The sequence below is a fragment of the Numida meleagris genome, chromosome 11 (assembly GCF_002078875.1).
Source record: "Numida meleagris isolate 19003 breed g44 Domestic line chromosome 11, NumMel1.0, whole genome shotgun sequence".
In the NCBI taxonomy this organism is placed as follows: Eukaryota; Metazoa; Chordata; class Aves; order Galliformes; family Numididae; genus Numida; species Numida meleagris.
Window position 1 is genome coordinate 10443556 of NC_034419.1, and position 25192 is coordinate 10468747.

The 25192-nt window shown below is 44.4% G+C and overlaps 1 long non-coding RNA gene across 1 annotated transcript; it reads right to left on the reverse strand.

Annotated features, from left to right (window-relative positions):
* LOC110404986 lies at positions 1678-10938 on the reverse strand. Its single transcript, XR_002442627.1, has 3 exons — positions 10908-10938; positions 3711-3824; positions 1678-2545 (listed from the first exon to the last, which is right to left on the reverse strand). It is a non-coding gene; the product is annotated as an uncharacterized LOC110404986 (long non-coding RNA).

Sequence of the window (25192 nt, forward strand, 5' to 3'; positions counted from 1 at the left end):
AGGGAGAGCTACTCAAGGGAGATCTGTCCACATTAAAACCTTAATCCTTAAACTTTTTATAAGTGTCTCTGCTCACCGGGTCTAGTGCATGTGCTGATGGATGCCGTGCATGGAGACGGTGAAATCTGAGTTTCCTCATTATGAGAATGAGAAATCCAAAGCCCTCTTCAGAGTACACAATTCATCACAAGTTTCCAGGTATTCCAGGGCTAACAGGCTAAATCACGTGCAGCAACAGCAACCCAAAAAGGGGACATGTGTGCCACAGAGAGAGATGGGGCAGATCATCATGTTTTTCCCCATTGCCTGAGAAGAAGCCCCAGACTAAGATGATCTGAGGAGAATATTTTTATTCAGCTGCTTCTACTTGGAAGTCTTTAGGTATGAGCTTCAGATTGCTCAGCTCCTACCCAGCCTTAAGTTCAAGTTGTAAATACAATCCTATCTTGAGGTTCAAGCCTGCACTCCTGGTTCCAAGTCTAGCCACTTGCAAAAGTCCCACTGATCCCAGGGAGGCTGGAGATTTGCCCTCAAGATGGTCCCACCTGGGGTTTTATTAATTCCATGATAAAGACTTGCTAGACTTTGAACTTAATTGCAGATCGATGTCCAAACAACACCCATGCCTGGGGTGGTTGGAGCTGGAGTTTCAGTGCTGAACGTTGTCCACGCAACCAAGAGCCAGAGTGACGATGATGACAATAAGTATTCACACTTCATCTTCAAAGCACTAGGTGGATAGCTCAGTCAACAGTCAGCTAATCAATGGCACAATGTGAACCATGGCATCACCCATTCACACAAAAACCTTGCAAGCTATGTACGAAGATAGACAACAGGGTTGACAGGTATATTTGTATTTATTTTGCCCCAAAGTCTCCATTATTGTTACATCCTCAAGCCACAGTAGTAATAACAATAAAAGCTTTTTATAAAGGGGTGTTGTTATGACGTAGAGGCAAGCTGGTGGAGAGATAAAAATGGATGCTCCTAAAGAGAGCACTTCCTATTTTGCAGATGGCTTTCTGAGAAACTCACATGTCTTTCTTCCCTTCTGCTAAGAGATTTGGCTGGAAACATCCTCGTCGGTTGCACTGCCTTCTCAGCTGTTTGAGATATTTGCTTTGTGACCAGAAAGTGGCACAGGGGTAATTGAATGTGAACCCTTTAAAGGTCAGGCACACTCCCAGTAAATGAGCTATCAGAAAAGCCACGCTTCTTAGCAATCCGAGGGAGGAATGAGTGCTTTGCAAAGCAAGTGGGCTATGAACAGAGGCACTACGGGAGCCTACGCTCTGGTTGCTTCAGGTCTGAAGTTTCTTGTCCGGAGCATCACAGTGGGTGGATAGAGAAATACAGTACAAGCATCTAAGAGTACAAGAGATGCCTAGAGAAGATGTTTGCTCTCCTTGGCTCAGAAGGGGGAAGTTTACCTGTTGTACATTCCTACAGTACTAAGGAGTTGAAGTTGCTGTGAGCCGGAGAGCTTTGGCTTTCACTCTCACTAATGTGTTGAGGACATTCAGCATTTTGCAGGAATAGATCCCCTGGCAGAGGTGAGCTCTGCAGGATTTGATGTCCAGTTCTCCTTTTGCTTTTAAGCTCTAGGGAAGTCACACTTTGTTTGCTCCACAGAGATATTTCAGAGATGCTGTGCTGGAGGCTGAGGCACTAAGAAGCATGAAATAAGGCTCTTACAAGTGACAACTCAATTCCACCATCATCAGTAACAGGAAATTAATGGCTAATGATATCTTACCCAGCTGTAATTATGCATTAAGTATAATAATGAATGAAGCCGAGAAACATGAGGGGCTCCTTATCGGAGTTATCGAAATTAGTCGGTTCTCTTGGCTTGCTAAACACCTGATGAGCAGCCTCAAGAAAAACACTCATAACAAGGCATTTCTACGTTTTACTGCTTATGCAGATATCCCAGGAAAGGCTACATGTTTTCCCCAGGAAATGCATTTGAAGCCAAATTGATCTTTTGCAACTGAACCAGCTGCCTGGACCAACAGATAGAATGTTTTGTCATATTAGAGGGTAAGAAACGTGAAGCTTGGCACTACAGTTGGCTAGCAGAAGGGAAATTTCCTGTTCTTCTTGCACTGTCAGTGTAAGTTGAGGTTTAAAGAGGGTGTATATTTTAAGATCATATTAAACTTCATTAGCATTTAAATGAGCAGCGGTCGGCACAAACAATTCATCGGTGAACTGTCTGGCCAGCTAATGAGCACTATTTAAAACTCACTGAATGCACATAAAGTCTGTAGAACATTAAGTCAGCATAGCGTCCTCCTGCTGTCACAGAATTACAGAATCATTAAGGCTAGAAAGATCAATAAAATTATCTAGTCCAATCATCTCTGCTGTGACTGCTCTAGACGATATCCCCATCCAGCTCCACGCACCACTGAGACCATCCAGCCTGTTTACCTCCTCACCTATTCACCATCTTCTCCTGAAGGTCGTACTGGCAAGATGTCATCGCTCTGCAGCCACAGTTAATGGGTCTACGAGCATTAGAGGATACATCTCTTTTCTAGAAAGAATCAGAAGTTTGACATTTACCAGCAAGTAGAGCTGTGGATTCCACTAAGTGCCACGGTGAAATTTGGGAATCCCTTCTCTACAGAGACAGCAAATAAACACTTAGCAACTTTCCACCACTGCTTTCCCAATAGCAAAACATAGCTAATTTCCAGGACCAGCACTGTGGCCTAGAGCATGGCTTCATCTACCATCTCCAGAAATAGCTGGAAAACAACACAGTTGAAACATAGTCTGGGTCATAGGATAAGAAAGGAATTGTGGGTGTTGGTCCAAGTTCCTAAACTCCAGACTATTTAGTCTAACTGGTAGCACCACGAGAGCAGAGCTCAGGATGCAGAAAGATGAGAACAGAGCCTTTCACTGAGTCCAGAAAGCACCTTTAACTCAACAACTCCTGATAGAGCCACTGCGGGTTACGGGGAGCCCCTGTGAGCTGATATAAGTCGCTGCTTGGTGACATGAATTTCACATACTGCAGCTCCCCTGCTCACTTCAAGGGCTGGTTTACATCATTCTTCCCATTACTTTCTCATGCCTACATCAGACATACTTACTCTCTCCATCCTCTTTTCACACCCACTCCTTCATTTCCTTCCCACAGCACCTCACTGCCACCCTTTTTTGCAGCACCATCTGTCTAGCATGGACTGCATGTGTTTTGCCTCAAATTCTTTCTGGGGAGCAGGAGAAGGATTTTAGCAAGTCTAAAAATCAAAAGCTCAAGCTAATGAGCTAAAGAAGTGGCTCTTCCTTTCTGGCTGCCCCATGTTCAGAGGTTGCACCTGACATCCCCTGTCAATAGCATATGAGGAAAAGAGAAGAGCTAGGAGGAGAGCTTAGAGGGAACTTGTTTGAATCCTTGCCACCAAACTCCAAATGTGATCATCACCACTCCCGTGATGGAGAGGGGAGAATTAAGATAGATATTCTGCATGCCAGACCCATACAGCATGTCAGCACAGCTCTACTGCCATCTGGCTGGCTTCACCTCTTCCACCAGGAAAGCCCTGCAAGGGACAGACCCACAGGATACCTTATCCAAAAAGCAGAGCAGGAAAGATCTCAACCATGTAGAAATCAATGTTCAGTACCAACAGTGCAATGCAATTTGCACCAGACTGCAGATTTGCTAACACAAGTTTAAAGATACAAACCTCAAGAAAGGGATTTTCAAAAGTAAGAACCAAGCCGAGTTACAGCCAGCTTCTGAACTCCCTCAGTGCCCTTTACTTAGGCAGCTTTCCAATTAGTGTCAATGGAAGTTTTGCCTGAGGAGCAACCAAGTAAAAATAGATCAGAATATCAGGACTCGACTCAGAGCCTTTAATACACAGAAATAGAAAGACACACACACAGAGTTTAAACCTCAGGAGTGATAATGAGCTTTGATTTTTTTGTCAGCCACAAAAATGTCAACTATGCTCCCAGTACATTCCACAGTAGAGCAATATTTATATTTGATCTCTACAACAGTTTCACACTGCACGTTACATAAGCCAGTCATTCTCCATACAGTAATGGAAACAGACGGCATTTGCCACAGTTTATTTTTTGCATCAGGCATTCTTTGGCAGATACTTATGGGAAACAATATGGCAGGGGAATGGCATTAGACTTCCCCTGTGCAAACGCCAGGGAGGCTGTGAACAAGCAGTACAGGACTTTTGCTCTTTTTTTGGAACTATTGCAGGAGCTAACGGCTCATCTTGTCCTCTCTGCATACCTAGGAGGACTTGTGCGTTATAAAAGCAGATCCACTAACAGAACAAATTTGGTCCTGGTGCCTGGGAAACAACAATCCCAGCAGTGAGCTCCCCTCCTTTCCAAGGCAGGAGGCCACCAAAGCTGGGACTCTGCTCCTGCAGCCCATGGGGTAAAAACCACCCTTTCCACTAGCGCCACTATTTCCCTGGGGTTGCAACTAGAAAAGCATATAAATACAAGACTCTAAAAAGAAAACTTGCATCTGGAGTTGAAATGCCATTACAAACCTGGTTTCAGCCTTGCTTTTTGACCTATGACAGATGCAGAACTATTCAGCAGCTTTACCTTGGGCTCAGCTTTGGTCATACCTGTGCTTCAGGTTGAAGTTTGGATAGGTTATTTCCTATTGGTAGATATCCTTAGGGAGAGAAGACTGAACCATAAAGAACTTCCAGCCCCTGGAGAAGCTGAAAGCAGGCTTTGCAGGTTTTATTGCCAGGAATCAGAAGACAACAATGGGCTTTAAATCTGCCCCTTCTCTATAGCCCACGGTAAGCTGTTTTTCCTCAGTGCATAATTGCCTACAAACTCTGAAGGAATGCAAAGGCTGGAGTTTAACCAAGCCTCTTGCTCCCAGCAAACATGCAGGATTATTTTTTGCATCCTTGCTGGAAAGAACAGAGCAGACTGTACTCCAGGACTTTGTCACCTTAGGACATATGATAAACATTTGCATGTGTCACACTCACTTACACCAGCCTATTAGCAGAGCAGGAATAGTAAAGGCCGCAAGAGGCGAGCTGCATTTCCACAACCCTCCAGCTGTCAGGAGAAGCACAGACTGACAGAAATAAGTTGCATGGAGGACACAGGCCAAATCAGAAATAATCCATCATATGCCACAGTTCCCAGATTCCTCAGGATCTTTTCCAAGGAATCTGATGTCAGGTGCTGAGCATGTCAGTACAGCTTACACTGTGGTGATTTTCCATCTGTAGCTGCTGTTTCTGATATTACACACAGGTTCACCACTAACATGTATCACTTTATGAACAGCTGGAGGAGTAGCAGCCAACCTTCCTTTGCACGCTGGAAGTTCTGTGCAGCCAAAACCCACAAGACACGCTGTAACCCCAAAAAACCACAAAAGCAAGGAGAACAGCTGCACTGGGGTCTCTCTGCTCTGATATGTTGGCAGTGGGCTGTGCACACAGTGACAGCAGTTTTATCCTCTCTAGTTTACTTTTAGAAAGATCGAAAGGCACAGAGAAGCCTGCAGAGCCCCTACAGGCCATACTGCTGGTTATGTGCCATAGTCAGTGCATGAGGAATTGTACTCAGGAAGCAGCTGTGGCTCAAGAGTCACACAACCACTTTGAGAAATACCAAGGGATTGAGGGCAGTCAAGAAAGCAGCCAGAAAGGCAGAATTGAAGTTCCTTAGACCAAGTGCAGCATCTAGGCCATCTGAGAAAAGAAGAATAGCTCAGAGTTGTCAATATCTAGTTTGACCAGCAAAACTGTAGACCTTGGAGGAAGAATCATAGAATCATTAAGGTTGGAAAGACTATGAAGATCATCTCATCCAACCATCAACCCATCCCCACCATACCAGGATGGATAAGGACACGCTAGCCATGTTCATTGGCATGGAGACTAGAGTCTTGCATGGACTAATCCTGCTCCTCCTCTCCACACCTACCTCTACCACCAGCCTCTCCGCATGGCATCAAGTTTTCCTGGAAGATCCCTCTGGTATAGGTTTATGAAAGTAACAAAAGTCCCAGACCCGCACAGTAAGGACAGCATTTGCCTTTTGCCTCAAATGTGGTCATCAGTCTGGTCCTGCTCATTTTTCCAAGGCAGGTGCCAGATTCCTGCAGATCTGCCATGGCACTACCCACTGTCAGTCAGCTCTAGCCAGATGTTCAATGGGGGAAGGAAGCCAAAGCACATCTCTGCCCTGCACACGTGTCAACAAAACAATGCCACAGAAATGCAAGTCTGGATCACTCTCAGTCCATGCATGCACACTTCACCATCACTCTCCCGCTCATTCTTCATCACCATTTCTATTCATAACAAGTATAAATGTTTAACACGGTTATGAGGAGGAAAGGAACCATGCCAAGGAGGTGGTTAAAAGTTAACTGAGTTGGTACAGTTAAGATTACTTTTGAAAGCAGCACATCCTCAGGGAAAAATAGCATTACCAACTAGCCAGCTTCATCTCACCTTCGTTTCCCATGTGGTTGGAGCTACAGAGCCACAAGCCTTACAAGAGGTGGAAAGATGCAATTCTTACATGTTCAGAAGTAAAACACACACAGTCAGCTAAGTAGCCACTGAACAATATGCCAAAGGGTACCTAACAAATGCCAACTGACCGAGGAAAACACAGTCACATTTCTCAGCCATGTGTCCCAGCTGAACTCTGTTCCCTTCTGTCATTTAATCCCAGCTTTCCCCAAGCGATCAGAGGGTGCTTCAAAGCAGACTGCATACTGGAGTGCCCAGGAGCTGCACTACATTCTTGTTCCAAATTCAACATCTCCCAAACTACTGCCTTTCATACTGTCAAAAGGGACTCACAGACATATTTCAGGTGCTATGCAATCCTTCACAGCAACAAAGGTCACTGCTGCTTTTCCCTATATATATTATTCTCCGATTTCAGTGGTTTTTCCTCCCCTTGCCCACTCTGTTCCTGGTGTTTAATGATCTTCTACAAGTCCTGCTGCCCTTTTCTGTTGCCTTTTCCCATTTCCAGGTCAAGCTACCCTCTTTCTCCCCCTGAAAACCACCCCATATGATTCTTTTCCCTATTCTCATTTAATTGTTGCAAGCAAGTTCCTCTAACCAACCAGATTCAATGGGCAGATTCCCACACAGGGCTGTCCTCACCCAGATCTCACCCCTTTCCCTCCTCTGGTGTGCTCCCTGGTCACACAAAGAGAATTAGATTATCTGATAGCCAGCGCAGAGAACAAATGGTACAGCAACAGATGTTACAGCAGTACAGAACCGAAGGCTGTTCAGTGATCCCGTTTAGTCTGACCCGGTTTTGAGTAATTAACTATATCACTAAGGTTCTGAAAAGGCATGGCTTGACTTGAAAGAAGGAAAAAACCTGCATGTACACAAAGCTCTGTGCTCTGTTGTATATGGCTAAAGTGCTCATACAGCTAAAGAGAATAGCAAAAAGGGCATTTGTGAAGAATCATACTGTAGAATCATAGAATGGTTTGGGTTGGAGGGACCTCAAAGACCATGTAGTTCCAACCCTCCGCTGCAGGCAGGGTTGCCAACTGCTAGCACTAAATCAGGAATAACAGAGTCACATCTGCCGGCACTGACTTCAAGCCGCAACACTAACACACACCACCTGAGATCAGGTGGTGGCTCAGCACGCATTGCAATACGATGACAAAAAGCACGCTTGGACTAGACTGTGGCAGCCAAGTCAGGGTGTGTGGATCATCACAGGTTTGTATAGCTCAGTTCTCCCACTATCAACTACTTCGAATCACAGACTCATTAAGGTTGGAAAAGACCACTAAGATCACCAAGTGCAATCCCAACCCACCACTACCATGCCCACTGATCACATCCCCCAGTACCACATCTCCATGGTTCTTGAACACCTCCAGGGACAGTGACTCCACCACTCCCTGGGCAGTCTGCACCAGCGCCTCACCACTCTTTGAGAAGGAATTGTTCCTAATATCCAACCTGAGCCTTCCCTGAGACAAATTAAGGCCATCCCCTCTCATCCTGTCACTTGCTGCCAGTGTTGCCAAATGAAAAGTGTTCGTGGAAGTCTGAACCGAATCAGTACAAATTGGTGCGGACTAACTGTAGGGTACCACTTCTCAGGCAGCAGAAGCAGGTTTCTGCAAGGTAAAACAGCATCCCATGTTTGAAAGAGTTCTCCCATCAGTGCTTCACATCTGCCTCTGAGAATGAAGATGGCAGCAGGACCATGACTACAGCAGGACACTGAATTCTCCATCTCCCCCAGAGGAGAATCCAGGCATGAAGATCCCAAAGCATCAGCATCCTTTTTATTTTATTTTTTTAAAGCAACTTTACTTCACTTGTTCCTGCCCAAACATTTCTCCTTTTAAATAAAACCTTTCAGCAGCCTCATTCCAGCTCCAGCTCCTTTCTCCATCTCTTACAGGGCCCTCTTGAAAAACTCAGACTTGCCAGCACTGGGGATTAGACTGTACATGGCTGTCCCAGCACAGAACAGAGAGAACATCATGTAATTTCCATTTTTCTCTGGGTTGTGCTCTTTCAAAGCCCCACACTACTTATGGTTTCCACGCCACATATTCTTCTGTCCGTTGCCATGGCACAGCCACTGGTTTGTCATTAATATTGTGGGTAACTTCAGATCCTTGACCTCAGGGCTTTCAGAGCTTTTCATGGTGTATTTTCCTCTTGATTGAATTGCTCTGCATTCCCAAGCACAGCTAAAACAAAAATAAAACACTGCTGCTTTTGAATGGGGAAAATTCATGTCACAAAGACAGGCTGGCAAAGGATGGAGACCCATTGAAGAACAGCAGATTTAAAGGAAAACAGCCATTCTCTGTGGACGTAGCGACTGTGGGATGGATTCAGACTTACCTACAGCATGCAAGTCAAGCTATATTCCCCAGTGTCTATGCGTGAACTCAATATCTGGCCCAGTTCTGACTCTAATAATATGAAATCCCATTGCCGGAGAACCTCAAATCATTCTATAAATTCGCATCCACAAATATTCACAAATTTTCATTTTTGAGAAGCGCACTTACCCTTCCCAGACCGCAGATGGGAAGGGTGAGGCACAGAAATAGTAGGTTACCCCATAGCTGAGTGACAGATGAAGCTCACAGCTTTCCAAGCATTTACCCCAACCTCAATTTGTGCTCTTGCCTTAGAGCACTGCAGGTGTATTTCCACATCTATGGATACATTACTCCTACAACAAGCCTATGCAAATGCTTTTGTGCCCATGATTTTCACTCGGAAGGACTGCTACCCAGAGGACAACTGGTAAGTCAATTGCTATCTGCCCCTGTTGATTTCATATGAGCTTTTACTGCTATGTGAACTCCCAGAAAATGGATTTGCATTAAAAAGGCCAAAGCCACAGCATTTCTGAAGATCAAACCCTCCAGCTCAGCCCAGTAGTAGTTTATTTGGTCAGGGATCCTTCTGGATACAAAACCTCAAGGGAACAGCATCACTAGCATTTTCCTCTTTTTTTCATTAAGGTACTATTTGTAGTAAGGGCAAAATGCATTATCATCTGCCTAGGGAAGTAAACATGTAAAGCTGAATCTTCATGTGATACTGCGTGCAAGAGGCAGGCAGCTCTGTCCACACACATATACTTAGACACCTAATAGCATGGCTGAGGCTGGCAAGAACCACTTGACCGCATCAGAATCAATACAAGTATCTGCCTAGAAAAATAAAGAGCAGCACAAGGCCAGTGAGGTGCAAAGCCCAATGGCTTTTCTGTTAATGCTGTCAGAGAAAAGAATAAGCAAAGGAGAGGAGGAAAAGTGGCACAAAGGTACGTCCTTCCTCCTCAGATGTGGGGGCCGGTTGAGCTCCTGTTGCCACTGAAGCAATTATAGGACAGCTCTCCCTGCAGCTCTGTCTCCCCAGCCCACTTACAGGGCCAAGAAAGCACTATGCTGAGGAAAGAGCACAGCCATATGATGCAGTGTTTCAGGACAAAACCCTCTCCCTGTTGCAGACACATCCTTTCGCCAAAGGCTGAGAGGAAGGCCAATCCCACCACTTCTTCCCAGCAGAATAAGAACTCTCTTTACGATTTGCTCAGTCAAGAGGACATTCCAGCTGGCTTCGCTCCCTTGAGAGGCCTTTGCTCCTGCAAATCTGCCTTGCCAGGCCAGCTCTATCAGAGCCGCTCTTTTACTATTGCGGCGAGGGCAAGTTTGCTGTGAGATCCCCCAGGCAGCCCGTTTGAAAGCCCTTCATTGGGGAGGCTGGTCACATCTCGCTTTAGACAAAAACACTGCCTGACAAACAGCCTTGTTCCTCACACCCCCAGCTGGAATGGGGGGGGGGGGGGGGGAAAGTGCTGTGAAATCCCACAGATTCTCAGGGAAAAGCACCTCTGTGTGTACATGTGCAATGTCTAATGTTACAAAAGCCATATAAAACGTGCCTTTATAAAAAGACTATGTTTAGAGGATTTACAGGAGCACAGGAGAAATAAGAGGAAACATCAGATATCCACTTCTGGGTTAAATCATGTGAAATGCTGAACACTGCCATCTCCATATGGATAAGGCACTTAGAACCCCAAGATCATAACTTAGTTTTCTTCATTTTATCAGCCACACACACCTGTGTTCTTCCTGGATCTGGGCTACCAACCTACTGCTTCCCAATATCAGAGTTCCTTTTTCACTCGCTCGTGAACAGAATAATGCTGCTAGCAGGATCTCTGTCTATACATTGCTAAAAGCCATATCTATTCCCACACAGTGTGTAATGCTGTAACATGATGGAAAGTATTGCAGTAATAGCAGGGTAGCACAATCCTAGCCTGCAACAAATGAGAACAAGCCCAAATGCAGCAGCCATGGACACAGAAACAAAGGAAGAAAAACCACTTACCTTTGGAAGACCTCTGACAGGCAGGGATCTCCAGCAAGATGCCCTCACCTCCCCTGCCAGCCCTTAAATGAGGTCTGGGAAGGGGTGGATCCTGGCTCCACCCCCTTCTAGTCACTCAGGTGCATTGCACTGCATGCACCTGAGCTCCCCTGGGTTGGCCCTGCCTTCCCACCAGGTGCTCAATTACTGCTTCTAGCCGTGACTTAGCATTTCTGCTACATATTGCATAATGCCAGATTAGCCTGATGTGCACTGCTGGAACTCAGACTCAAAGCATCTACATTATGCTTCAGAAGGACAGCACAGGATGCCTACTGAAACCATGCTGCCTGGTCTTTTCCAGGTCCCAATCCAAACCAGAGCACAGCCATTCTATCATGAAGCATGGGAGGGCTTTCCATATCCAGCACTCAGGCTGTGCCAGTGTGCAAAACAGGGGCCTGATGTGACCCAGCCCAGCTGAGAGGTGACCTGAACCCAAACCTTCACTTACGGTACTGACATAGCTCACAGCCTCATCATTCTGCCTTTTCAACATACTGACCTGATTATAAGAGATGAATGGAACTGATAGCATTGCACAGAAAAGTCTCTGCAGTTGTCTGTCAATGCCTTCAAGAAGCTGCTCTCTCCAAGGTTCCGTGTGGCCCTTGAATATAAACAAATGTGAACTTGCATTTAATTCCCATGTTGTCCAAATTTTTTGCTACCACCTCTGCTCCAGAGGGTTCAGGATTCAGCATGGACATAGAACTGTGCCTCCTTATCACAGAGGAAAGATTGATGAGAATTTTTCACTTGGAAGCATTTTATTAGGCAAGCTTTGCCCCACATGGTGAGCATGATGCTAGACTGGAAATAGCTTAACCCATTTTGCAAACTGGCACAAGTCAAGGTAAACATCAGGTGTGGAGCAGATTCCAGTCGCAGTGTTGTATGCTTCACTTACTGGACAATGACATAATTTCAACACCATTGATTAACTAATGTTGTTAGCACCTCCAGTAGTCACATATCAGTGCCTTGAGGTCTCCAGTTATTTCTCTATCAAAGCTATGGCATTTTCACGCACCATCCAGTTATCTAATAGTGACAATAAAAATGACACCTGGTAGTTACATTGCAACAGTGAAAGTTGTATGTCCGAAAGTAGCTGTATGGTGAGGAATGCCACAAGATGCTATGTCACACCATGGGGAAAAATTGCTCTTCAATGCAAGGACAACTGGTACATGTGCCCACCTACCCCGGCTTCTGGCAGCTTTAATGAACGCAAACAGATATTGACACCCTTACAGAAAGGGCTGCACAACTCTGCACTCGTACGCCATTCCTTAATGGAATGGGGCAAGTCACAATGTTTTTACAGGCTGTTTTTAAACGTGTAGCCTGGTTAAAAGGATATACTGTTCCACCAACAGTATATCCTATGTGTCCTGGACAGCCAGTTAATTGCACAACTTTGTGCTGAACAGCCTGAGGGTGGTGAGACACTGCAACAGGTTGCCCAGCAAGGTTGTGGATGTCCCCTCCCTGGAAGCACTCAACGCCAGGCTGGATGGGGCTGTGAGCAACCTGGTCTAGAGGGAGGTGTCCCTGCCTAAAGCAGGGGGTTGGAACAGGATGATCTTAAAGGTCCCATCCAACCCAAACCATTCTATGATTCTATAATTTCTATGATTCTAAGTAGGAACAAGGTGGATCCTTCATATAGAGGCACCTACCCTTGGAGTGTGTCTGTTTGTGTGAATCCTTTGTCGCAGCTCAAAGTGCTGACCCCAGAGAAGGAAAATCATTTGCCCCCTCCCTCAGCTGTGTTTTATGGTTTTCTTCTAATTTTACAACACAATCTGTGACAGCTGGTCACACGATGTGTCTGAGTTGAATAAAGCCCAGGGACCCCTCGCCAAGCCTCTACGCAATGTGCTGAGCTTAATGAAATGTGTCAGCTCCACTGTGAATCGTGCATTCATGGAAGTGAATGAATCTGAATTTTCAAGGAAAACTGAAGGGCTACAGAACTGCACACAGCAAACCCTGGGAGCAGGGGACAGAAGAGGATGGAAATCCCAGTAAAAAGCAGCAGCTCATTTGCAGCAAAACAGATCCTTATAGCTGGAATTCAGTCAGTATATCAGAGTAATAATTTAAAACTATTGGTCAGCTCTGAGGCTCAGGAGAAAACAAGTACAGTTCAATGGCTGAGTTAAACACTGGGTCCCAGTGGGTGAGGTTACAATGCAGCTCTGTCCAACATAATCTCAAGCAAAATCACATCATTCTTGTGCCTCTCTCTCCCACTCATATAACAGGAATGAAAGTGATTCCCTTTGGCTCAGCTTGCTTCTCTTGTCTAAAGAGATTATCTGCCCAGAAGGACACTGACCATCCCTAATAGCATAGGTCATAAGTACAATACTGTCCCCATCCCAGCTGTTACTTGAAGCTTTGGGACAGGTTATCCACCTGTCTGGGACCTCAACATGATGAAAATCATGAGGTACACAAAGCAAAGTGCACAATTAGAACTGGAGAGACCTTGTTCTTCCTTCCCTCTCTCCCACACTGCCAAAATATGAGAACTCTGATGAACATGAAAAAAATGCTATTTAAAAAAAAAAGAGATGGTCAAAACATTCAAGATTTTCCTGCATCATGTCAATCTGTGAAAGTCACAGTCCCACTGCACCTCCCCTCCTTGTAGTTTCTTGCTAGAAGCCCGTCAATTGAACCTAAATTAATAGCATGATTCTCCATTGGAAACAAAAGGAAAAGTGAACACTCAGCACCCTTGACAATCATGGAATGATAGAATCATTAAGGTTGGAAAAGACTACTAAGGTTGTCCAGTCCAACCACCAACCCATCACCACTGTGCCCACTGAGGTAATGCAGCATATGCTCTGGGAGTTTTCTTGGCATACAAAAGCCGTAGAAAGAGTGGGTAAATTTTTACCCTAGTTGATGTAAAGAAATGGCTCTGTTTTTCTTTTTTTCTTAGTGTTCTCAGTTATCTGTCAGCTGAACTGCCTGGAATCTAGACCTGCTGTTACCACCCCTGAGCACTCTGCTGCAAAGCAGGGAGAACCATAACACGGCACCTGATGTCAGTGGTTGGCCCCTTTGCAGTTTGCTGTTAGTGTGACATCTCTGCCTTAGACAAGCATCCATCCGACCTTGTCACCTGAGTTTAGCTGGGAAAACAGCAAACAGCACTTGCACAAACATTGTAAAACAGGAGAACAGATGCCACAACGTGGATGTCCTATGGGGTAAGAATTAAATGTCAAATACTTTATTAACAAAGCCCTGAATTTGTGAACATTGCTGTCAAAGTTTTCTACCTCACACCAGCAGATTTTACTTCAGATGTGCTTTACTAAGGAATTAAGCCTTAAAATACCTTTACAAGATAAGAAGAGGTTATTATTCTCTTCTACATTAAGGAAAATGGAAGGTTAAATGACTCCTGCAAACCTTACACCTGTGTTGGGACCAGAAATAAAACCCCAGCTATCATTCTTCACTCCTTGGCTTTAGTCCAAGACTGTATTTTCCCACCTCCAAACACAAGCCCTGCAGAAATATGCCTGAGAAAAAGATCTTCCCCTGCAACCCAGAGCCGCAGGCTGGGAACCTGGCTGCAAACCATGCCAACCTGCTGCACGCACCCACAGTGCTGGGAGCAGCGACAGCCACTGGAGGAGCTGCTGTCAGACGCAGCCCAGCACCCGCCACCCTGTCTCCAATCAATTCCTTTTTGCCCCTGAACAAGCAGCGCCATCCTCCTTGACCCTGAACTCTCCTTCTCTCTCCACATCTGTTGCCTGCAAATCTTCCTGTCACCACCTCCTTTTTTAAACACTAAGGCCTTGAGTGCATCCCTATTCCTACGGCCATGACTGCTTCTTGCCACAGGGAATGGCAAAGTCCTCTTCTGGATCCTCCCCAGCTGCCCACAGCCCCAGCCTCACCAGGGACAGAACTTCATTTCCCACCTTCTCGCACCATGAACAAAGGGGAGCCCCATCCTGGTCAGAGCAGGCACACAGCTTCAGCTCCATCAGAAACCTGCGATCCCACAGGCTTTGGAAAGGAGCTGAATGCAGTGCCAGTGGGATCCAGGTCCCACAGCCCCCTGATTTCTGTGATTCAAGAAGAGCCCTACCCACAGTGTCTTATCTACACTCCACTGTTTCTGGGATCCGGTTCAAAAGAACCCTTGGGGATTTCTTACTCAACTCTCTCCCCTGTTCCCAGCTCCTCTCTGTCATGACGTAAACGTGCTGCTGGTACAAGACCCTTCCACGGTCTGTAAAGAATCATAGAATCATTAAGATTGGAAAAGACCACTAAGATCATCAAATCCAACCATCCCTGCCATGCCCACAGCCACGTCCCTCAGTGCCACATCTTCCCTTTTCTTGGACACCTCCAGGGACGGTGAATTCACCACTTCCCTGGGCAGCCTGTTCAAGCAATGAGATCTTCCTCTCATCTTCTGCTAACGAGTTTATGACCATTCAAATGTATTCTATGTCATTTTAACCAACTTTGTATGTAATTACCAACATCTATTCTCTGCTGTCCTGCTCAAAGTTGTGGAAATGGTTTGGGATCAAGATTTATTGTAGGCTGCTGCACTGTGCTCTTGAGCCTAATGAAAGTAGGGCTTACCCTAGAGGAACAATTCATCTGAGTGTCCTCTGTTTCAGCTAGAGCAATGTTTTTAATCCATGTGTTTGTCAACAAGTCAACCTGTTCAGTTCTAATGATCTGTGCAAGAAATACGTTTTTCAAGCAAAGTCTCAGGAGGGTGCTTTTCTTCAGCATCTCTGGCTGGAAGGGGCTAAGTGAGGTGATGGAGCTCCAAATCTTACAGCTTGTTCTTGAAGTCCCCTTAATGATGGTTGGGTTCTGAATATGTAGAAGTGGTTTTAATTACTAAGGGGAAAAAAATGAAGTCAAAGCAAAGCCAGTTGCCAGAGCTTCCACAGGACTGACTACATTCACAAATCTTCTAATGTTTTTATGTTCATTATGAGAATACTACATAAAAAAAAGGGCAATCAGATCTTGGCCAACAAATTAAATGCTTATTCAAAAATTAATTCACATCATCTGTACTCCATTAGATGTTCTCTTTTGCCAGGGAATATAATGCAATATTTTCAGGGGGAATAACTGCTGCTGTTGCCAGTACCTTACAGTTTACTGGCTCTCACAGCATTGACATAGGATTCACAGGGCTATGCCACAGCTAGAGCAAATAGTGTAGCAATATGCAGTATGTGACATATGGACCAAATCTGCTTCATTCTGGTGTTAAAAGGTTCTGATTATGACTCTGTGGTGCAGCCAAGTGACAAGGGGAAAGCACATCCATAAATTAATAAAAGCCTATCCTTTTTTGTATCATGGAGGAAAGAATTTGTTGCTGATGAGTTTGGGTCTTTCCCCCCAGACCATACATACACTGGGATTTCACTTGAAAATCAGAAGATACGGATGAGGAAAGTGTGACTTTTAATTTTGGTGTGTCTAACCTGAGACAACAGGGCAACCTTTCCAAGAACAAATGCATAGCACTGCTAAAGACAGATTCCCAGAATTATTTAAAAGCAAAACAAAACAAAAACAACACACACACACAAAAAAAAAACACCCAAAATCTTCCCTAAACAATTTGTGATTCCTCTTGGAATGCACAGTGATAGAATGCCATCAAATATCCTGTCTATTTTCACTTTTGTTCAATATGAAGATTTTACCTTTTGCTTTCCAAGCAGAACCTCAAAGTGAAAGTCGACTTCGGCACAATATGCTAGGTATAGACAAGAAGATAGAACACAATATCTACAGTGAATACCCAAATACATCATCAGATAAGATGGACTAAATTCTCATGCTTCCTTACGTAGATCTTGGAAGTTAACACTGTTTTGAGAATTTGGACCAGAAACATCCAAAGGTCTACTCCACCCATTATGAGTCTATGGGAATGGTACACATCTGCTCCTTTCTCCACCTGCGTCAGGCACAAAGTACTGTAAGGTCAGATGCCCTGAGGCATCAGTAATACATGAATCAAGTGCAGAGCGTTTTGTTGGTAGGGAAGGACAATGCTATTGGGGATATACTGTGTGGATGAGGTCCCAGAGCTTTAGGGACGGGCTATTCACTGATGTGTTCTTCAGCCTTGGCTTCTCATGGCCTCACTACCAAAAGCTGCAGGTAAAATAATCCCATTCTGGTAAAGATACCTTTTGGCCTCCTCCTAAACTCCTACAAGTTATTTAGGAAAACGTTATGTTTTACCCATGTTCTATCATCCCTACATTTTCCAGACTAGAGACAAAGACACAAAAAAAGTAAGGAGACTTTATGGGTCTTTATATATTGCAATAGATGAGTGCATGTACAAGAGTGAAACTCAGGAAAATTACCATGCTCCGTGCAGAATTGCCTATAGTAGCTCATAGGAAATGATAATTATTTAGTTTTTCACCTCATTGGGGCTGCTAATACTGGATTCAAATAGCTACAAGGAAAATTACACAACACATAGGTATTTGCATTTTTACTGGATTTAGCTCCTGATCCCTTTTCTATGCCAAACGCCACAGGAGACAACACAGCAATAAATACCTCAAAATAGTGGTTAATTATCCAAGGCCCATCTTTTTTTCTTTTTTTCTTTTTTTCTTTTTTTCTTTTTTTCTTTTCTTCTTTTCTTCTTTTTTTTCTTTTCTCCTTTTTTTTCTTTTTCTTTGAGTAAAAGGAGCTCAGAGAGAGTATCTAAATGACAAAGATAGTGCTGCAAAAGCAAACAGTACAACTGGGAGAATTCCAGCTGCTAAACTGATCTTGGGAATTCAACAGATGAGATGAATGCTGGCTGGTACACTGTACCCCAGATTTAAGTAGCCAAATCTTACTTATGAAACATGTAGTCCCTTCCAGATGTTCCACTGCATCCATGTTGCTGAAAGACATGAATTTACAGATGTCACAGAATTCGCCTGCAGCTGTATTTTTTATTTACAATAAACAAATCACCATGAAATCTAAGCGCTACACTGCCATGAAATATACCCTCCTTGGTTGCTTTGTCAGAGGCCCAAATCAAAACCAAATGGCATCCTTCTATTGACTTCAGTTGGCACTGGATATGGCCCCACTTCCGTTTGGGAGGAGGAAGCCAGATGCTGCAAAGTGGCAATTTTAAATAGTTGAAGAGCAGAACTAAGTAATGGAAAGCTGGTTTTTGTCCTGTAGGAGCTATACAAGATCTGGGCTACCTAACTGGCCTTTTAGACACAGAAGTAAGTAAACAAATTGGCCCCAAAGTAGTTTTGTGAAAAATGTTACTTTTTGACAAATTAATCCCTTCTCCTCACTACAAACTGCGTTGCTTGTTTCTCCCATTGGCCTCTCAAAAGTAAAAGGGGGAAATGGGACTGCTCTGTTTAATGAGCTGTTATTACTCTTATTTTATTATGATGCCCAATAAATATTAAGTTTTTATTTTTCCTGAGCTCTTTCCTTCAGGAAATGTCAGCCAAACACAACCCAGCAAAAGCGATCTTTGTGTTTGCCTTGGCTTCTGGGACTCGCCATCTTCCCAGAACAAGGACAGAATGGAATATGGGGCACACTGCCTGCCTTTAAAATCGGGCACTGTCTAGAGCTAGCTTGCACATGTTGGAAGCCAAACTTGCATCATGGGCTTTGCCAAGTCTGGCGTTTTTGCTTCAGTTTCCCAAGCCCGTGGTAGCCACATCAATATGTATTTGGGAAAAGTATGAGCGCATCCAAGGTGTTATGCAAATATCCTCTCTTGTGCTTTGCTGCAATACATGTCTTGAAATAACCTTTTATAAACTGTATTGCGAAGGCTTCGCAGACGTCATCTTTTTTGGATTAATTACCAACCAAAAGCCAACAATTTTTGTGCTTTAATATACATTAATAAAACCAATTAGCAGTGTCTAATTGTCAAGCAATGTCAAAAATAGAGCGTCATGCTTGGTTTGTGAAAAACAGCTTAGACACCATGCTCTCTGATTTTGGCTCATGTACTGTAAATAGGAGGACACTCTTTTTTCTTCAAATGTGCCCCTGATGGAATATATTCATACTATAAATCACTCCAACTTTAATTACGTGTTTTTATTTTCTGCATTAAAATTCCAGAACATGATTCATCCTCTCATCACTATATTTTGACATTAATGCAACTCCTCCACAATCAGTGGAGCCACTCCAAACTGGGGTACTAAAGCTGGCTTTTAGACAACTTTATTTTCACTAAGTCCACCCTATAAGCAACTTCTACTTTCACTGAGAAATCTATACTGAATTACAGAATGATTCTGTCCATTGCAAAAAAAAAAAAAGCACTGCAGAAAACCAGGGCCTTGCAGCCCATCCCCTTACAAATATCAGCCCCACTCCAGCACCGTGTCCCTGATGGACTGGGTGCATTGACAGTGCCAGCAACTGGACAAGAATAGCAGTTTTCCACTGAAAACCAAGTTAACTCTTTCCTTTATTTGAGGCTGATAAGAATTAGAGTCTAGATACCTCATATTTGCATTTTTTTTTTTTTTTTTTGACAGATTGAGCGTAACTAGAGGACAAAAGCTACCAAGAAACCAAACCCGCCACGCACATGTACATGAGTTTTGACCTTGACATATTGTGGGACATAATCTCCCTGTAGGAATTTAACCACAGAGGTTACAGAGGACACACAGCTCAGGTACCACTATTCTGCTGTTAACTGATTCAAAACGGAACATCTCAATTCACTTATTTGGATCTGAGTGTATGATCCAACATCTGTGTACACTACAGCGCTATATCAGAAAGCTTTTGGCACAATTACTGTTTCCTAACAGGAGCAATCTCCAGTCTCGTGATACCAGCCTACTTGTACCATATGCCATTTTTAAATGCAGAAATGTTTTAACTGGCACAGCACTGACCTGAAATATGCTGGGCCTTTGGAAGGAAAATGCAGGGGGAAAGAAGAAGAGAGGGAGAGCCATCTCATTCATCTAACAGGCTGCCTTACAGGCATTCAGCTTGCTGTAGCTGCTCAGGTTCCTGGCAGGCTGGGAGCTGTTCTGGGGAAGAGAAGCAGATGGATGAGACCTGCATGCAGAATGCAGTCCCGTCACACAGCAGTGCTGTTCATCATTCACATTCCCCTCTTGGATACTTGGTAACGTGCACAGATGCTAAAGTTTCTTGGACTTAATTGACGCATTTCTGCTTTCCTCACACATGCTACCACCACCAGAGACCTTTAGCAACAGCTGAAACTCAGAACACACAAAAGAATTATAAACTTGGGCTCCGTAGTTTTGTATTCGAACAGGCAAGAGAGTCCTGAAACTTTCAAGGTGAAAGCAGAACTACAAGCATAACTGCCCAACTTCATTTCACACCTCTCACATTAGGATCAGAAGTATTTTTCCAGAGAAATGCAGTCAGTAGACTAAATATGTGACTAAGAGACATTTTCCCCAGACTGCACGCCCAGCTCTGCCACTGCCATGCCCCGTGACTTTGCTTGGGGTGCTTAACTGCTGGTTGCACTGCCTTCCCCACAGGCAAACGAACACCGAGAGATTGAATTTCCTGGATGAGGCAAAGACATATTAACATGAGCTGCCGTACATTTCCGAGGCAAGCACCGCACTTGTGTAAAGCATTCAGTGCGCTATGCATAGGCTTATTCCTGCCTCTGTTTTTGCTAGTGTTGGCAGCTCTGCTATTTATTTCCAATGAGAAGGTTCGTGTTGCCTTTTTAAAGATGCACAACGTATGCTATATCTTATGACAAGCTGCTCCTAGCAAACATCCATAAACTCTCTTCGTTCTTGCTTCACATTCTTAATTAAGCACATCTCTGCTACAAAACTGCCTAAAACATCACAATGACCAGGAAAGTTATAATCTGAAATTTTATTGTGTTACACCAGTATGGGCTACACACGCAGAAGGAAGACATGTGACCCACACGAGCTGGCATGTCCCTGTGTCACCGCATAACACAACCTAGAGAAAGTAATCTCAGTCTGAGGAAGCAGAGAACAGGGAAAGGTTTTCCACACAACAAACTGGAGGCTTGTGACCACATGACAAGAGTTTAAAATGGGATTAAACACACTCAGAGTCACAGCGCATTAAATCTCCGTCTGGGAGATGGCTAACATGCTGGTCAGTGCTGTGCAGACCACCCAATACACACCATGCTCTCTGACCTCTTTCTTTCATCCTTCCTCAACAGCTGCTGTCAGACAGGGTCACAGAATCATAGAACCATTATGGTTGGAAAGACCAGTAAGATCATCCAGTCCAACCACCAACCCACGCCTGTGACTGCTTTAGACCATGTCACTAGGCTAGATAAACCTTTGCTGTTACCCAGTAGAATATTCCTTGCATTTGTAAGTACATTAGCAAGATCTGCTTTATTACACAGTAATACAGCACAGTATCACACCATATTGCTTCTAGCACTGAGGCAGCCTTCATGGAGCTGGGCACCCCTCCACACCATATTGTTACAACCCTGGGTTTCTTGCCCCTACTTATTCACTGAAATATTTTATTTAGCATGTGCGTTATAGAGAACGGGACATTCTTTTGGTCCAGTGCTTACTGAAGGGTCAGCACGACACTATATAAATATTAGGCACAGGAGATACTAAGGTAAGCTGTCAGAAAGTCCCTGCGGAGGGAAAACATGGAGACCTGACCTCCAGCCCCTCGATCCATTACACAAGGTCAGCTGATATGATAAACACCGTAAATAGAAATGGCTTGTTCTGAGCAATAGCTGTTAAACCAATAAACGGAGAAAACTTCGGAGAAAAATCACTATTTTTCCTCATTTATCAAACAAGACTCTGTATCTTTTTATTTTTTCATTCCCTCCTTTTTAAACAAGCTCAGTTTGTGAAGATTGAAGAAAAACAAGACGTCCTTTCAAATCCCTTCTCTAGATCAAACCTCATTAGGTTTCGATGTCAATGGTGCATAGAAGGCTGTCCGCTGCCAGCAGAAGTATTTGGCAGCCGGACTGTTACATAATACAATCCTGTCTTTCACAGAAGAGAGATCTCTGTGCTGCTAAATGTGCTAAAATTTAACCCGCTGCTTTGCTCCATCCAGCCAAAACAACGCTGTGCATTTTCCATAGTACTAAACGATGGTTATAAGAAAATAAAAATAAAAAAGGGAAAGTTTCTGCCGAAAAATAAAATATCCCCAAACACTAAAAATGCATGTAGGTATTTATTCAAGGAAGTACATACTTCCCTTTTCCCACCTCTGACCAAAATCAGCTCTAAGAAGGGAGATGTTTATCCCAAAAAAAGCAAGAAGAACATTTTAAAAACTTGTACATCTATCAGAGTAAATATGCTAATGAAAAGAAGTGTGTGACTCTCAAACTGTGTCACTGCTTCATGGAAACGTTTGGATTCAAAAACTCTGGAAACACAACATGTTTTCCAAGGCTGTTTACAGTACGCCTGGAGTTTTCAGCTCCCATGAGTAGGAAGAAAATATTTAAACTTCAAAATTTTTTCCAGAATGGCTTTTAGCTGTGGCTCTGCATCCCATAATGTTCAGAAGAACAGTATCAGCTTTGAGTGGTGTAAATCGAGGGTACTTCAGTTCCTAGTTTTTGCTAGTATTTGTCAGTTTGTCAACAAACTTACACGGCAATCCATCATGCCAGATACTGACAGGTGATATTCCCACTGAACCCAAGTGTTCAAAACCAAACCGTCTTCTCTAAACCTCCATATGAAACCACTGAGCCATCCCTGGACCAGCCCCAGCATCCTGTGTTCAGCTAATGAATACCCTCCAGCGACACTGACATTAACACATCTTGGAAAGAGAAATCCAATTACAGGTCTGACTGAAACTGGAAGAAGGGTCTTTGGGATTTGCCTAACAGAAATCAAATGGCAAGAGTTCAGGAGGCACAGCTCTACCCAGTCGGCTCCCAGACACCAGCAAGGATGACCCAGTGGGCCTCTGAGAGCTGAGAAATACTTGGGGGATGCAAACCCATCCTTAAGTAAGCTTAAGGATTTAAAGGGAACTGAGAGTACATTGGAAGGATTGGATGTGCACTCAGTTCCACTCTGAAGACATCTAGCATGGTGCAACTAGCCACCTCTCTTCTCCCTGGCAAATGTCAGGTGTACAAAATTCTTCCCCAAAAAGTGCTGGTGTCAGCTGCTGCTGCTGCAAGCAGAGGTTGGTGTTACAGGCATGTCCTTACAAAGCATGGACACAGGTAGCTAGACATCCTATACATGGCACATGTCGGACCTGACCACACTCCCTGTCACAGAACCACAGAATCATTAAGGTTGGAAAAGACCACTAAGATCACCAAGTCCAACCAACAGTGCACCCCCACCACGCCCACTAACTATGTCCCTCAGTGCCACATCACCAAATTTCTCGAACACCTCCCTGGGCAGCCTGTTCCAATGCATTACCACTCTTTCAGAGAAGTAATTTTTCCTAATATGCAACCTGAACCTCCCCTTGTGCAACTTAAGGCCGTCACCTCTCATCCTAGCCCTGTTAAATGAGAGCAGAGGCAGACCACCGCCTTGCTACAACCTCCTTTCAGGCAGTTGTAGAGAGCAGTAATGTCCCCCTGAACCTCCTCTTTTACAGACTGAACAACGTCCCGTATTTCTACAATAATGTCGCACATTTAGTTTTAACGATCCTGAAGGAGGGAAGATACACACCAAGGCAGCTCAGAGAAACTGCTATTTGTACATCGCTCTGAAAGGAAGGCCAGAAGAGGACAGGGATTTATACAGCCTGCACTGCACATCGAAGGAACCACTCTGTCCACTGGGAGCACACCAAAGCCCCAAGGCTTGAGCTCACCTCTGGTGGCACTGCAGCCCCAAATGCCCAGCTTGGCAAACAGGTCACCCAGGGGATGGTGGTCACAATCATCTGTGGCACTTCATCGCTCCCAGTTAGAGCTGATGTTGCCACAGTGTCCAGCAAAACTCTGCTCAGCATGGTCTGAATATCATTTGCTGGTGCTCCTCCAAACTCTACTGGAGCCCATCGTGCTTTCAGCTGAGCTGTGTGTTTCACGGGTGGCTGCTCCGTGCATTGTACCCAGGGAGGAGTGCAAGAGGAGAGAAAGTAGGTGGGAAGAGTTAGTTTTAGGAAAACTTAGTTTACTTAGGAATTTATCTCATCTCCCTGAATCAAGAGTTAATTAGCCCACATTGCTCTCTTTGTTCAGATGTTGTGCATTATGCTTTGTAAGCAGATAATGGCCTAGAGCAAGTACTACATAAACAAGCCCTTGTTAACTGCGGCTTGGAGCATGACAGAAAACCTGGGGATATGAACAGGCATTACTCACACATCCAAAAACCTCTATACAGCCCTTTCATATACCATGACCACTGAGGTCCCAGATGACATCCTACAGTGCCAGCAGCCTCCTCTGGCCAGAGGCTGGGGAGCAGGCGTCCCTCTGGCCTGTTGAACCCCAACCTAAGCACCCACGCCTCACAGGGATGATCCAGCCAAAACCTGGCTCCCATTGCCTGCTCTTGCAGCCAGCCAACTCCAAGGTTTCTCTTGGCTTGGCGGCCAACTTGTGTAACCAGGGTGAGGTGGTGTGGGGAGCACAGAGGGTGAGAGCGGATCCTGCAGTGCTGGGGGAGCCAGGGAGCTCAGCTGGGTTTTGCTGCTTGTGAACGACATAGTTAACAGTTTAGAGTCGCTGTGGCTGGGTATGGACAAGGGCTGCACTAGGCAGAAAGAGCTGGGGATGCCTCTGCAGGCAGGGACAGATCTAAGCCTTGATCCAGTAATAATGGTGCTAGTTCTCTTTTTCATTCTACTTCATTCAAAACCAGCATGTTCTCACTCATCTTCAACATTTTTCATTGGTCTAAAGTCACACAGGTCCCTGCGAGGGTATTACAGATATTTCTAATAACAATAATTTCCATGTCATCTGCATTTGATTTCCTTACAGTCATAGGCAGGAATCAAATTAATTTTCTTTTTGTAATGTGTAGGCACTTGAGTAGATTGTGTTAGCAGCACTTATCATAGATTGGACACCAGCCTTCTATGGCATGCCTGTCTTTCAGAAGCTACACTGCCTGCCAGAATCTGGCAATTTTCTGCTGAAATCAACATATTTATCACCTTTTTACTATTTCAACACCAGCTCATGCTCGCACTTCATAATCATA